The sequence below is a fragment of the Lissotriton vulgaris genome, chromosome 7 (genome assembly GCF_964263255.1).
Source record: "Lissotriton vulgaris chromosome 7, aLisVul1.2, whole genome shotgun sequence".
Classification (NCBI taxonomy): domain Eukaryota; kingdom Metazoa; phylum Chordata; class Amphibia; order Caudata; family Salamandridae; genus Lissotriton; species Lissotriton vulgaris.
The window spans coordinates 140,385,373-140,401,430 of record NC_141695.1 but is presented as its reverse complement, the minus strand read 5'-3'; positions in this window follow the sequence as shown (position 1 = coordinate 140,401,430).

Sequence of the window (16,058 nt, the reverse complement as noted above, 5' to 3'; positions counted from 1 at the left end):
GCCCCTGGGCTAGATAAACTCGGCATTTCGGTGCCCCAGCATAGCCTCACTATCCAAGGGTCAGGATCCACTGTCGTTTTCGATCTACCTAGTCGGGTTCGCCCGAGAACACTAACTTTGTGAAATCTAGCTACCATAGACTTTATCCCGCATCCCGCGTGAGAGTGCACACTCTGCACCCGAGTCCCCTAGGCCTCCTACTAATAATCTGAAGGTTCAGTAACGTAGTCCTAGCGATTCCAAAGCCTATTAGTACAGTACTTACCTGCTAGTAATTTCGCATTCCACTTCCATAGTATATGGTTTTCCGTGCCCCTCGGGCATTTGTGTAAATTGTGCCACTTGAAGTATTTTTATAAGAGTTTTGTTGTGTGCTCTGTACCCTGTCCTCATAAAGAGTACAGGGCTGTTGTGATTCTAATAAATACACTGTTTATTTTCATAACACTTGTGTGGTGTCCTTTCACTTGGTGTTCAAGGGGTATATGTGATGGTATAACAGCTGGCTTAACACGCCTTCTAGAGTTTAGCCCGAAGACTGCTCGTATCCACGCTACTAGGATAGCTGGTCTAAGGTTGACTTACAACCAATCACCATAAGGGTTGTTTGGGCTGATACATAGTGATCACATAAATTAGGAGCACTGCATATCAGGCCAACTTCTCACAGTCGGTCCCTTTAGCGCCCCTTGCTCTCTATGCCCCCCCCCCAGCTCCCCACTTCCTGCCGCTGCTCCCCTGCAGCCCCGCCCCTTTGCCTTCTGTGTCCCGTCCCGTCCCCATCGCCCATTGGCCGCCCCGCTCCCGCCTCCCAGCTGCTCAGCTGCTCCTCTCTCCCACTTTGCCTCTTATGGAGGACGCCGCGCGGCAGTGAATGTGACCCTTGACCCTTATGTCAGGTCAGGTCGATCCCACGCTGCACGGCTCCTCCTGTGCGCCCGTGACTCTGCCCCACTGCTGCCGCTGCCGGGAGTTCGCCGCTGGGGGGCTCCTACAGTCTGGTGACTGTTTATTTCTTTTTCCTGTACTGTACTGCTCTCATTCTGTATTGGCATGTGTATTCTGTATTTTTCTTTTTTAGTCGGTCCCTTTAGCGCCCCCTGCCCTCTGTGTCCCCTCTCCCCGTTTCCCGCCGCTGCTCCCCTTCAGCCCCGCTCCTTTGCCTTCTGTGTCCTGTCCCCATCGCCCATTGGCCGCCCTGCTCCCGGCACCCAGCTGCTCCTCCCTCCCACTTGGCCTCTTATGGAGGACGCCACGCGGCAGTGAGTGTGACCTTCACCCTGATCTCAGGTCAGGTCGCTCCCCACGCCGCACGGCTCCTCCTGTTCGCCCGTGACTCTGCCCCACTGCTGCCGCTGCCGGGAGTACGCCGCTAGTGTGCTCCTGCTGTCTGGTGACTATTTTATTCTTTTTCCTGTATTGTACTGCTCTGATTCTAAATTGAATGTAGCAAAATATGTTCAATTTAAAGAAACAATTAAAGAAACAATGAATGTGTCCACACTGTTTTATTCACAATGGGACTTGGTATATTAAATATACGGGACATCGCTAGCGCACACCGGCTCCAGGAGGGGTCATAGCGCTACACCGCATGCTGCACGCTGCACTAACCTGACAGGCTCAACCACGCAGCGCCGCTGGGTTCCTGACGCTGTGACTGAACTACAGCTCCCAGCTTGCTCTGCATCCACACCGCTTCCTCTTCCTGTGGAAAGCGCCAGGAGGCGCACAAAAGGGAACAGCTTCCTCCGCGTCGCGGACGCGCGCGGACGGCGCCGGGCGGAGCCCGGGCAGAGGACGGGCCGTCTGTGGCCGTCAAGGGACGACGAGGGGCGGGACGGGCCACCCCCCTTACGCCCAGGACTCAAGCTCAAAATGGGTAAGAGAAAGCTACCCTCCCCTACTGCTGGTGGTACACCCAAGGATAAGGCCCCCAGAAAATCTAATAGCATTCTCTCCTTTTTGACCTCGGAGGTGGGGAAGTTGACCACTGAAATTGCAAGAACTGAACGCAAACTGGGGCAAGAACCATCGCTGAATAGTAAGGAGAGTACAAGCCATCCACAATCTGGTATTACATCTGTTCCCCTTGAACCAAAAATCGTTATTGCCCCGCCTAAGGAGTCTGCGTTACCTCCCCATCCTACTACTGCTGACTCTAATGGGGCTACTCCCAAACTCTCTAGTTCAGCCCGAGTATTCAGAACTTCAAGCACAAAGCAAACAAAAAGGCAGTACAAAAAAAGGAATACTCAGAATCTCAAGGGAGGAAAGGGCACAGTGGGCTCACTTGAAAAGGCTATCAGAGACATGGTGGAAAGAGTAATCACTGACAAGATAGAGCCCACACTCACAAAAATAGCCTCAGATATCATAGACGTCTTACATCAGTGCGTCGATGGCATCTTAAGGAAATGTGAACGCCTGAATGTATGCCATAAAACTGCCGAACCAGCTACTTTTGTTTTTAAAGGAAATACATCGGCGGATTTAGGCACTAAATGTACTCAACCAAATATTGGCAGTAAAAGATCAAGGGAAGAATCCCCAGTTGCCAGGAGTGCTGCATCCAACTCGCCCTCTGGACCAGCAACTACCCCGATAGTCGTCCCCAGATTAACAGGAGATACAAATAGGTCTGCTGCCCCTGTTACTATAGGTCAACAGAATTTACCTATCTTACCTAAACCTGTTCGTCAACCTTTCATTAACTTACCCCCCGAGGCTGCTCCTTTTGTAGCTATTTTGGTAAATGTTCCCCCACTTAAGTCAGGTGAACACGAACAACCGCCCCAATTGTTAGCCAGGTCTAAGTCTTGGGCAAATTCGACCTGCTCAGGAGACAATGTTGTTATGTTATGTTATGTTATGTTATACCGGGGTTTTATATAGCGTACGGCTACTCGGAAGAGTGTCCCGACGCTTTGCATTGCGCACCAAACTCATAACATAACAGGAAAAAACAGATAAAAGGCAGAGAAAAAGGGAACCAGACAGGCCAGAGAACTAAGAGGTAAAAAGCCAGGTTTTGAGCCCCTTCCTAAAGGCCAGCAGGTTTGGAGTGCTGCGCAGGGACACAGGCAGCTTATTCCACAACTGGGGCGCCAATAATTTAAAAGAGCGGCCTCCAATACGTGCTCTCTTCACACGAGGCACCGCCGCAAGAGAAAGGGATTCCGATCTCAGCGACCTGGCTGGATGGTAGAAGGTCAGCCTTTTTTGGAGGTATTTCGCTCCAGAGGCGTGCAAGGCTTTGTGTGCCAGAGTAAGGGTCTTAAAAATGATCTGCTTCCGGACAGGAAGCCAGTGCAGTGCTTCCAGGAGGCCCGAGGCTCTGGCACGGCGAGATAACCCAAAGATGGCCCGTGCTGCCGAATTTTGGACCACCTGTAACCGTTGAAGCAGGTATTCTGGCAGGCCGAGATATAGAATGTTAGAGTAGTCAATCCTCGAGCCTATGATCGCCTGCACCGTGATCTTCCTGTGTTCCTCTGATAACAGAGGAAGAAACTTACGCAGCATCCGGAGCAGGCCGAAGCAGGTACCAGTGAGACCAATTACCTGTGAGCGCAGAGTGAGGCCATTGTCGATCTTAATCCCAAGGTTTTTTGCCACCTGGGACAAACTTGCTGGTGGAAACATGTTCTCAGGCCACAATGAAGTTTCTAATGCCATCATCTCAAAACAACAGAGGGAGATTGCTTGATAATTAACTTCAATAATCCGGAAGAGGCCCGCAGATTACTCTGGGATGCTTCACCCCTAGAGGGTTTAGACGCTGGGCCCCGCGCCGTACCTTTGGGCTTTTTCTATCCTAAACCTAAATCTCACCCTTTCCCGAACCTGGGTTACGACCAAGGCAGGGGATTCGACAGGACACCCAGCTTGCCCTCTCATCCCGTTAACACTCGTCTAGAACCAGACTATAGCTGGTCCACGATTAATAGGTTGAGTAACCATAAGGCGGGCACATATACTCCAATGCCCCTTAATAGCCCTATAACCTTGCACAATAGATTCACGCCCTTGGCTCCGGCGGTTGAACAAAAGTGACGCCCAGTTATCAATAACCCCATGCTTAGACAATCCACAGGGAACAGTCCCCCTTTAGGAATACCCAGTAGAAGGCCTAAAATCATAAGCTGGAATATAGCCGGCCTTCGATCAAAAAGAGAGGACAGTGTATGGCTGAACCTCCTGAACCAACATGACATCATAGCCCTGCAAGAAACCTGGGACTGTAACAGCAATTTCTGGGTTCCTGGGTTCACATCTTATTTTGTCCCAGCTACCAGATCTTCTTGTGGAAGAGACAAAGGGGGCCTTATGATCCTGATTACTGTCCAACTGGCGGGAACCGTTAAACAAATAACCACAAGCTCCCCCAATTTCCTGTGTCTAGAGATCAGCTTAGCCAATGGTCACAAATACATCCTCATTAATTTTTATAACTTTGTAGCAGACGGACACTCCACTGAGCATCTCTGTTCTCTACAGTCTTTTTTGATTAATTATAAAGAACGCCAAACCACTTTTTTGCACATTATAATTATGGGGGATTTTAACATTCATCTTTGTAGGCTTTCCTGCCACATTGAAGACACTGATTGCCCCACCTCAGCCGACTACCAACATTTTGAACACAACCCTAAAGGTCTGGCACTAGAAAACCTCTTAGCAAACGTGGACCTTTACGAACCGGGGTTCAATGACTACAGTGAAAGGGTCATGACTTACAGCGCTAGAAACTCCGTATCCATTATTGACTATATTTTTGTTTCTCCTGGTTTATTAAGTTGGGTCTTCTTTTACAACGCAGTTGTGGCTGCGTTTAGTGACCATAACCCAGTCATCCTTGAGCTTGCTAGCTCTGCGGGCCTACTCAAGGAGGGAACAATCAAAATGCCCGAGCTGGCTGTGCGGCCCACGGACCAAGGAAGAAGGCTGAAGTGGTCCAAAGTAGTTCCAACTGAGTTCTTCAACACTTTAAGCAGCAAAGCCCGCAATGAATTAGATATCTGCCAAGACAATTCTAAACAGGGGGAGGATGTAATCACCGCCTTTGACACCTTGTGTGCTTTAATCTCTGATGAACTTACAGCTAAATCCAGAAAGAAGACTCGACCGACCAAGGGCTGGTTTGACAAAGCCTGCTCAAAAGCACACACTTGCCTCCTGAAAGAATTAAAAAAAACACCTAGGGACAGAGGGGAAGTTGCCAGACTAAGAAAAGAATACTATAATATCATTCATGAACGCAAAGACGCTCTCAAAAAGGATGCCTGGGCCTCACTAATGGAAAAGGCCACTTTAAGAGACAGTAGCAGCTTCTGGGCCATTATAAACAATCCTCTCTTTTCTGGAGAAGCCAATGATAACTTGGAGGCTAACATCAGTGAGGAGGACTGGTTAGCTCATTTTAAAATCATCTATGGGAGTGACCAATCATGCGAAACACCTACTCTCCTCAAAACTAACTCCCCCAAGCCAGCACTCTCCTTTAATATTGAAGAAGTAGAAAAGGCCATAACCAACACAGTAGGGAAGAAAGCGCCAGGCCCAGATGGCGTCCCAGCCGACATGTTCAAGGCCAATGTCCCCTTCTGGGCTAACATCTTGACCAACGTCTTCAATGCCGCCACGAAACATAGCTTGCCTGTCTCCTGGTCACATGCCACCATCATACCAATCTTTAAGAAAGGCCAGAGGGGAGACCCGAGGTGTTACCGCCCCATTTCACTTATCGACTCGTCGTTCAAAATCCTGGGGAAAGTGATACTGGCAAGGATTGATGAGTGGGCTGCCAGTAATAACATCTTATCAAACGCCCAATACGGGTTTCGAAGGAGAAGAGGGACGGAGGACCAGCGCCTCAACTTACATCTGATCCTAGGCAAATACACAGTGGCATCCAGTGGATCAATCTACCTAGGGTTCATGGATCTGTCCACAGCCTTTGACCTAGTGAATAGGTCTAGGCTGTGGGACATCCTTTTGGACCTGGGGATGGACCCTATCTTGGTTCACTTTCTGGCTGAGGCACATCGGGACCTAGAAGCCTCCATCAGGATGACGCAGGAAGGAGCCTTTACAGCTGGATTCAAGTCCACCAGAGGGGTGCGACAGGGGTGTATCCTCGCCCCAATGTTATTTACACTCTATATTAACCACCTTGAATCCACACTGGAGCTGGCAACACTTGACGTCCCGCATTTTGGCGGACTGTCCACCCCGGTCCTCCTTTACGCGGACGACGCGGTGCTCGTGGCACGTACTCCTCTTGGGCTACAAAGACTATTGACATCCTTCGATGCCTTTATGTCCTCCCTTGATTTAAAAATCAATACAGACAAGTCCCATGTTATGGCTGTAGGCGGCAGAAAAAATAAGGATTTGAAGACCTTCTTCTGTGCTAATACACCATTTTCCAGTGTGAGAACTTTTACCTACCTGGGGGTAGTATACGACGATAAGGGCATGTGGGCACCCCAAATATCCGTCAAAATCAACGCCATGAAAAGATCAGCAGCTGCCATTGTCGGCTTTTCAAAACGTCTGGGTGGTAAGCCCACGGAAGCAATGCTGGCACTCTACAGAGCGAAATCAATCTCAGTAGTAAGGTACGGGGCTTCCATCTGGGGTTATTCCAACAATATAGAAGCAATACAGGTGGAAGAAAACAGATTTTTACGTATGCCTCAATCTACAGCCACTTTCTCCGTCCATATGGAATTAGGCCAGGGGTACATCAGTGACATCATCAAACAGTCCCCAATCCTGATGTGGTTAAAAACATGGCTGAACTCCAACTTAACTTTGAACCACACAGTTATGAGAGACTGCCTACTTCTGGACAATATGAAAAACATCCCGTGGCTAGCATACATTAAAAAAACACTAACTTCCCTGGGCCGCCCAGATCTTTTCTATAAACCAGACTGCATCGTTAAGAATGACCTGGAATGGTTCAAAGCGACTTTTATTAAAGTGAGAGAAATAGAGCGGGAGAGCTGTGAGCTTGTGAAACCCACTGTGAGGGAGCACTATATTTCTAAAACAACACCGGCCATTGAACCTTATCTAACAGTAGTGTCTATTCCATTACATCGCTGGTTATTAACCAAACTAAGACTTAACCAGATTCACTTCCTGTTAAATGACTCGAAGGTATGGGCCAAGCCAGAGGACTTAGCGGCCTGCAAATGTGACGGTTTTTCTCTGCAGGACACTGCTCACTTTATGTTCTTCTGTGGTATATATGCCCTGCCTCGGAAAAAGTATATTGTTCCGTTGCTTAAAAACAAGGGGTTCGTCCAAATCAAGCCTGCTCTATTTTATTTAAAAATGTTAGACTCACCACTAACTATGTTTAGTGTTGCCAACTTCTTGGTAGCTGCTTTTCGCCTTAAAAAACGTTCTGGAAATAGATAATTTAACAGTCTTGACAACACCCTATGGAACTATTGAAAAATTGCTGCTTTTTTTAAAATTTGTAAATATTTTAATTGCTCTATTTTAACAGTGACTGCAATCTTATGTAACCGTACCCCTTAATTATGTATTTTGTGTCTATGTGCTTTTTATGATTCGTTATGAATCGAAATAAAGTTGTTTTTGAACTTGAACTACTGTACATTGATTGCATATCACAAATGGTTGTATAGTGCCCCAGGAGGAGAGGGAGGTGATTAAGTGAGGATGATGGAAGGGAAAATAAGTGACAGTAAAATCAACCAATTTTCAAAAATGCATTGGTAGGTTACGAGCAGTAACCAGTACTGTATGGTCCTTGTCAATTTTTCAGTGTGCTCCATGTGCTCGCAATTAATATTGTGATTCATCTTCACGATCAATTAATAGTAATTTGCTTTATTTTATATACATTAATTAGGTTGCCTGCCCCGTACCCCGTCCTGATGAAGACCCCATAGCAAGGTCATCACTAATTCCTGCGAATGTTCGAGGGTCGAAACGTCGACAATAGTTCTTTCTGGCTGTCAACTTCACGCCAACATTTTGACATTTAATGTATTCAGTGGAGTATGACATTTGTGTATTCGTGCATTGAACCAATGGTCTTATGTTTGTGTATAATAATTAACCTACCAATGCATTTTTGAAAATTGGTTGATTTAACTGTCACTTAATTTCCCTTCCATCACATCATCCTCACTTAATCACCTCCCTCTCCACCTGGGGCACTATACAACCATTTGTGATATGCAATCAATGTACAGTATATTTAATATACCAAGTCCCATTGTGAATAAAACAGTGTGGACACATTCATTGTTTCTTTAATTGTTTCTTTAAATTGAACATATTTTGCTACATTCACGCTGGGACCCCTCCCTCTCAGTACTTAATTGACCCAGGTCCCAGTGACTATGTTTGGGTAAACCCCCCTATACATACACCTGATTCTAAATTGGCATTTGAATTCTGTATTTTTCTTTTTCAGATGGTCCCTTTAGCGCCCCTAGCCCTCTGTGCCCCCGCTCCTCGCTTCCTGCCGCTGCTCCCCTCTGCCCCGCCTCTTTGCCTTCTGTGTCCCGTCCCGTCCCCATCACCCATTGGCCGCCCCACTCCCGCCTCCCTGCTGCTCCTCCCTCCCACTTCGCCTCTTATGTAGGACGCCGCATGGAAAGCGCAGTGGACTCGCAGAGCGGGCGTGCCGATGGCACGCCGAAAGCACGTCAAAGGTAAGCCCGACTTTGGCCGTCCACGCCTGGACCACACCCAGCGCCAGAACCCCTGGACCCCGAGGCCGCCACAACCCCAGACTGCACTAAGACCCCAGCACCCTCCACGCACTCATCACCGGACAAGACCACCCCTGCTACCAGGCCATCCCGAAGCACACCCAAGGGCCCTTCACCTGCCGGAACTGCAGCTTCACCAGCATCCAGCCCGCCAAACCATCAACCATAGAACCCAACCACCTCCGCTGCATCCTCCTCAACAACCGCTGCGCTCGCAAGCACTCCATGGAACTCTGGGACCTCCTCGACTCTACCGCCCCGGACATTCCTGACGGAGACCTGGCAGAACGCCACCTCAGCACCAGACATCGCCATAGCCATCGCACAGGTCTAAAAGATCTCCCGCAGAGACCGCACCAACGGAGTTGGAGGGGGAATCACCATCATCCACAAGGACACCCTCTGAGTCTCGGCCAACACCGACAACACCCTCACAACCGCCGAGCACATGCACTTCCAGATCCACACTGACCCCAACTACATGGCACCCCTCGCCCACGTCACATGACAACATAACCTCAACATCATCTCCTACGCCGACGACACCCAGCTGATCATATCCCTCACCGAAGACCCCCACACCGCCACAGCCAACCTCCACAGAGGAATGAAGGCCGTCACCGACTGGATGAAGGACAACAGGCTGAAGCTAAACTCAGATAAGACGGAGGTCCTCATCTTTTGACCCACCCCATCAGCCTGGGATGACTCCTGGTGGCCCACATCGCTAGGCACACCCCCGGAACCCACCGACCACGCATGCAACCTGGGGGTCATCCTCGACTCCGCCCTCTCCATGACAAAGCAAGTCAACGCCGACTTCGCATCCTGCTTCAACACCTTCTGAATGCTCCGCAGGATCTACAAATGGATCCCCTCTGACACTAGAAAAACCGTCACCCAGGCACTCATCACCAGCAGACTCGACTACGGGAACGCCCTCTACTCAGGAACAACAACCAAGCTCCTGAGACGACTACAGCGAATCCAAAACGCCCCAGCAAGACTGATCCTCGAAAGCCACATCACAACCCATCTGAGAGGCCTGCACTGGCTCCCAATCAACAAGAGGATCACCTTCAAACTCCTCATCCACACACACAAAGCCCTTCACAACGCCGGAACAGCATACCTCAACGACCGACTCAGCTTCTACACCCCCACCCGCAGCCTCCGCTCTACCAACCTCACCCTCGCCACAGTTCCTCATATCCGGAAAACCCCTGCCGGCAGCAGATCCTTCTCCTACCTCACCGCCAGAGGAACACTCGTCTACAGAGCACCCAGACCCCGACCACAGTTCAGCGACACCATTGCCGACCTAGTCAGCACCCACGCCCTCGCCTCCACGGATGACCTCCTCCTCGGGACCTGAACTTCCACCTCGAGAACAACAACAACAACAACTCCACTGCCCTGATCGCCAACCTCGCCAACCTAGGACTCAAACAGCTCGTGACGACACCCACCCACGCCACTGGACACATGCTGGACCCCATCTTCTCCGCAAGCCCCCACGTCTCCTTCAACCACACCACCGAACCATACTGGACCGACCACAGATGCATCCACTTCACCTTCTGGAAACCCACCACACACCACTGCACCCAACAGTTGCCACGCCGCTGCTGGGGCAAGATCACCAAGGACCAACTGACCACCGCCCTCACCCTGAGACCACCCATCGACCCCATCGACCTCAACACCACCGCTACCAACCTCAAACAGTGGATTAACGACTGCGCCAACACCCTTGCCCCTCTCAAGACCTCCACTACCAACCACACCAACAAGAAAGCCGCCGCCTGGTTCACTTAAGACCTCGGGACCTTCAAGCACACCTGTCGGAAGCTGGAGAAGAAATGGCTCCGCGACCGAACACCAGAAAGCCACACAGCCCACAAGAATGCCACCCGCAGGCACCCACAACTCAACAGGTCTGCCAAGAAGACCGACTTCAAGGACCGCCTAGACAACAACACCCACAACACCAATGAGCTCTTCAGCATCGTGAAAGCACTCTCCAACCCCAACTCCAACACCAACGACATTCCACCATCACAAGACCCGTGCGACTCACTGGCCACCTTCTTTCACCGCAAGATCACCGACATCCACGACATCTTCAACTCAGACACCCCCGCACCCACTTCCGAGACCACCCCACCTGTGACCTCCACCCGCACCAGTCACCTGACCACCTGGTCCAACGTCAGCGACGAAGACACCATCAAAACCATGAACTCCATCCACTCCGGATCCCCATCCGACCCTTGCCCTCACCACGTTTTCAACAAAGCCAGCACAGCCATGACGTCCCACCTCCGGAAAACAATCAACATCTCCTTTGAGACAGCAACCTACCCGGAAATCTGGAAGCACGCCGAGATCAACGCCCTACTGAAGAAACTCAAGGCGGGCCCCAAGGACCTCAAGAACTTCCGGCCCATCTCTCTGCTTCTGTTCCCAGCGAAAGTCACGGAGAAGATTGTCAACAAACAGCTAACCCGCTACCTCGAAGACAACAACATCCTGGACCCTTCCCAATCCGGCTTCAGCAGCAACCACAGCACCGAGACAGCCCTCATCGCTGCCACCGATGACGCCAGGATCCTGTTGGACAAAGGAGAAACAGCCGCCCTCCTCCTCCAGGACCTATCAGCAGCCTTTGACACTGTCTGCCACCGCATCTTCTCAGCACGCCTCCATGATGCCGGAGTCCAAGAGAAGGCCCTGGCCTGGACCACATCCTTCCTCTCCGGCAGAACCCAGAGTGTCCGCCTCCCACCCTTCCGCTCTAAGACCACCAAGACCATCTGTGGCGTCCCACAGGGATCCTCCCTCAGCCCGACACTGTTCAATAACTACATGGCACCCCTCGCCCACGTCGCATGACAACATAACCTCAACATCATCTCCTATGCCGACGACACCCAGCTGATCATATCCCTCACCGAAGACCCCCACACCGCCACAGCCAACCTCCACAGAGGAATGAAGGCCGTCACCGACTGGATGAAGGACAACAGGCTGAAGCTAAACTCAGATAAGACGGAGGTCCTCATCCTTTGACCCACCCCATCAGCCTGGGATGACTCCTGGTGGCCCACATCGCTAGGCACACCCCCGGAACCCACCGACCACGCATGCAACCTGGGGGTCATCCTCGACTCCGCCCTCTCCATGACAAAGCAAGTCAACGCCGACTTCGCATCCTGCTTCAACACCTTCTGAATGCTCCGCAGGATCTACAAATGGATCCCCTCTGACACTAGAAAAACCGTCACCCAGGCACTCATCACCAGCAGACTCGACTACAGGAACGCCCTCTACTCAGGAACAACAACCAAGCTCCTGAGACGACTACAGCGAATCCAAAACGCCTCAGCAAGACTGATCCTCGAAAGCCACATCACAACCCATCTGAGAGGCCTGCACTGGCTCCCAGTCAACAAGAGGATTACCTTCAAACTCCTCATCCACACACACAAAGCCCTTCACAACGCCGGAACAGCATACCTCAACGACCGACTCAGCTTCTACACCCCCACCCGCAGCCTCCGCTCTACCAACCTCACCCTCGCCACAGTTCCTCATATCCGGAAAACCCCTGCCGGCAGCAGATCCTTCTCCTACCTCACCGCCAAGACATGGAACACTCTCCCTATCAACCTACGACAGACCCAGGACCTGCTGGCCTTCAGAAGACTTCTCAAGACCTGGCTCTTCGATCAGTAGCAGCCCCCTCCCCCAGCGCCTTGAGACTCTCACGGGTATGTAGTGCACTTTAGAAATGCATTGATTGATTGATTGATGGCCCGGGTGCAATGTAAGAAGGTCTGTGACTGGAGGCTGACACTGCATCTCCTAAGGAGCGTGTGTCCCATGCTCTACACACCACTGGATTCAAGCAAGCCGGGCTGAAGACGGCTGGAATGCCAGAAACCGGTCCTCGGAAGCTTGTTTCCGGTCCAGGGAAGACATGGCTTGGCAGTTCGGGCTGGACTGTTCCCATGAGGCACAGGGTCAGACTGATTTGCATATGGCCATGTCTGAACTGGGGTGGCATAGTGGGCTAAAGTACGGTGATGGATTAAACCCAGATCTTTTGACTGGGTGTGAGTGTTTGATTGATTCAGATGCTCCGTCCATCACCACCCCCTTTTGTACCGCTTTTGGCCACCATAAGTGTGGCAGGGTATGCTCAGACATGAGTCCCTTGCTCACTTTGCCACTGGATTCAAGCAAGCCGGGCTGAAGACGGCTGGAATGCCAGAAACCGGTCCTCGGAAGCTTGTTTCCGGTCGAGGGAAGACATGGCTTGGCAGTTCAGGCTGGACTGTTCCCATGAGGCACATGGTCAGACTGATTTGCATATGGCCATGTCTGAACTGGGGTGGCAGAGTGGGCTAAAGAACGGTGATGGATTAAATCCAGATCTTTTGACTGGGTGTGAGTGTTTGATTGATTCAGATGCTCCGTCCATCACCACCCCCTTTTGTACCGCTTTTGGCCACCATAAGTGTGGCAGGGTATGCTCAGACGTGAGTCCCTTGCTCACTTTGCCACTGGATTCAAGCAAGCCGGGCTGAAGACGGCTGGAATGCCAGAAACTGGTCCTCGGAAGCTTGTTTCCGGTCGAGGGAAGACATGGCTTGGCAGTTCAGGCTAGACTGTTCCCATGAGGCACAGGGTCAGACTGATTTGCATATGGCCATGTCTGAACTGGGGTGGCAGAGTGGGCTAAAGAACGGTGATGGATTAAATCCAGATCTTTTGACTGGGTGTGAGTGTTTGATTGATTCAGATGCTCCGTCCATCACCACCCCCTTTTGTACCGCTTTTGGCCACCATAAGTGTGGCAGGGTATGCTCAGACGTGAGTCCCTTGCTCACTTTGCCACTGGATTCAAGCAAGCCGGGCTGAAGACGGCTGGAACGCCAGAAACTGGTCCTCGGAAGCTTGTTTCCGGTCGAGGGAAGACATGGCTTGGCAGTTCGGGCTGGACTGTTCCCATGAGGCACAGGGTCAGACTGATTTGCATATGGCCATATCTGAACTGGGGTGGCAGAGTGGGCTAAAGAACGGTGATGGATTAAATCCAGATCTTTTGACTGGGTGTGAGTGTTTGATTGATTCAGATGCTCCGTCCATCACCACCCCCTTTTGTACCGCTTTTGGCCACCATAAGTGTGGCAGGGTATGCTCAGACGTGAGTCCCTTGCTCACTTTGCCACTGGATTCAAGCAAGCCGGGCTGAAGACGGCTGGAATGCCAGAAACTGGTCCTCGGAAGCTTGTTTCCGGTCGAGGGAAGACATGGCTTGGCAGTTCGAGCTGGACTGTTCCCATGAGGCACAGGGTCAGACTGATTTGCATATGGCCATGTCTGAACTGGGGTGGCAGAGTGGGCTAAAGAACGGTGATGGATTAAATCCAGATCTTTTGACTGGGTGTGAGTGTTTGATTGATTCAGATGCTCCGTCCATCACCACCCCCTTTTGTACCGCTTTTGGCCACCATAAGTGTGGCAGGGTATGCTCAGACGTGAGTCCCTTGCTCACTTTGCCACTGGATTCAAGCAAGCCGGGCTGAAGACGGCTGGAATGCCAGAAACTGGTCCTCGGAAGCTTGTTTCCGGTCGAGGGAAGACATGGCTTGGCAGTTCAGGCTGGACTGTTCCCATGAGGCACAGGGTCAGACTGATTTGCATATGGCCATGTCTGAACTGGGGTGGCAGAGTGGGCTAAAGAACGGTGATGGATTAAATCCAGATCTTTTGACTGGGTGTGAGTGTTTGATTGATTCAGATGCTCCGTCCATCACCACCCCCTTTTGTACCGCTTTTGGCCACCATAAGTGTGGCAGGGTATGCTCAGACGTGAGTCCCTTGCTCACTTTGCCACTGGATTCAAGCAAGCCAGGCTGAAGACGGCTGGAACGCCAGAAACTGGTCCTCGGAAGCTTGTTTCCGGTCGAGGGAAGACATGGCTTGGCAGTTCGGGCTGGACTGTTCCCATGAGGCACAGGGTCAGACTGATTTGCATATGGCCATATCTGAACTGGGTGGCAGAGTGGGCTAAAGAACGGTGATGGATTAAACCCAGATCTTTTGACTGGGTGTGAGTGTTTGATTGATTCAGATGCTCCGTCCCTCACCACCCCCTTTTGTACAACTATTCTTTCAGCAGCCCTTCTGTAAACAGTTGGTTCTGAGATTGAAGCAGGATTTGTGAACAAAGACTGTGGTTACAGGTCAGTTGTTATCGGAGCTGATAAAGAAGACGCTTATGTGAGATGCAGCATTAGAGCCTGTGCGTAAAAAGTACAAAGTTCAGCCCTGTGTAAGAGGCAATCAGTTATTCAGCCAAACGAATGTTTTAAGCTTAATTAAAACATGTAACCACCAGTCAATCAAGTGGCACATATGTCAATTGTAGCTGTCAATGCTGGAGTTATTTCGTTTTCAAGCACCTTCAGTTTTTAGCAGGTCTATTTATTTCATTTCTTTAGGAGGCCAAAACACTTGAAGGTCTACCACCACAACTCTGGCCTTGCTACATAGTCTGGTGAATGACACACATCGGCATACTGTATTAACAGGGCCACTCGAGTTATGCGGCACGAGAGGGTCAAATTATGCAGGAGTGTTGAGTAAATAATGTGGCAAGACAAAAGCAAATTATGTGGCACATTTTCTGTTAGTATTTTAAAGTGGAAGTGCTGCTGTGAGAAGTTGGCCTGGTATATGATGCTCACTAGTTCTAGTAATCCCCTTGTACCATGCCAAGCAACCCTTATGATGATTGGTTGTAGGTCAACCTTATAGACCAGCTATCCTTGTAGCGTGGACAAAGCAGTCTTAGGCTAAACTCTGTAAAGGCATGTGAAGTAAGCTGTTTTACCATACACAATCCCCTTGAAAACCAAATGAAAGGACACCACACAGATATATATTGAAAATATATATATATTTATTTACTACAAATATCCCCTATACTCTTTATGAGCACAGAAGCAAATGCGTTAAAACAAAACACAGTTTAAATATACAAAAGTTGCACAATATGGATGAGCCCTAGGGGCCACCTAAACCATATACTAAAATAGTGGTATAAGAACCACTTAGCTGAAAGGAAGTAGGCCTAGGGCCTTGGGAATCGCTGGAGCTGATCGGGACTAGCAGTGAAGAAGTCGGGAAAGGCCCGCGGGACTCAGGTGCAGTGCTGAAAGTGCCGCACACACCAATGCAATGTCAATGGTGCGTAAAAGTTACAAAGTTAGTGTTTAAGGA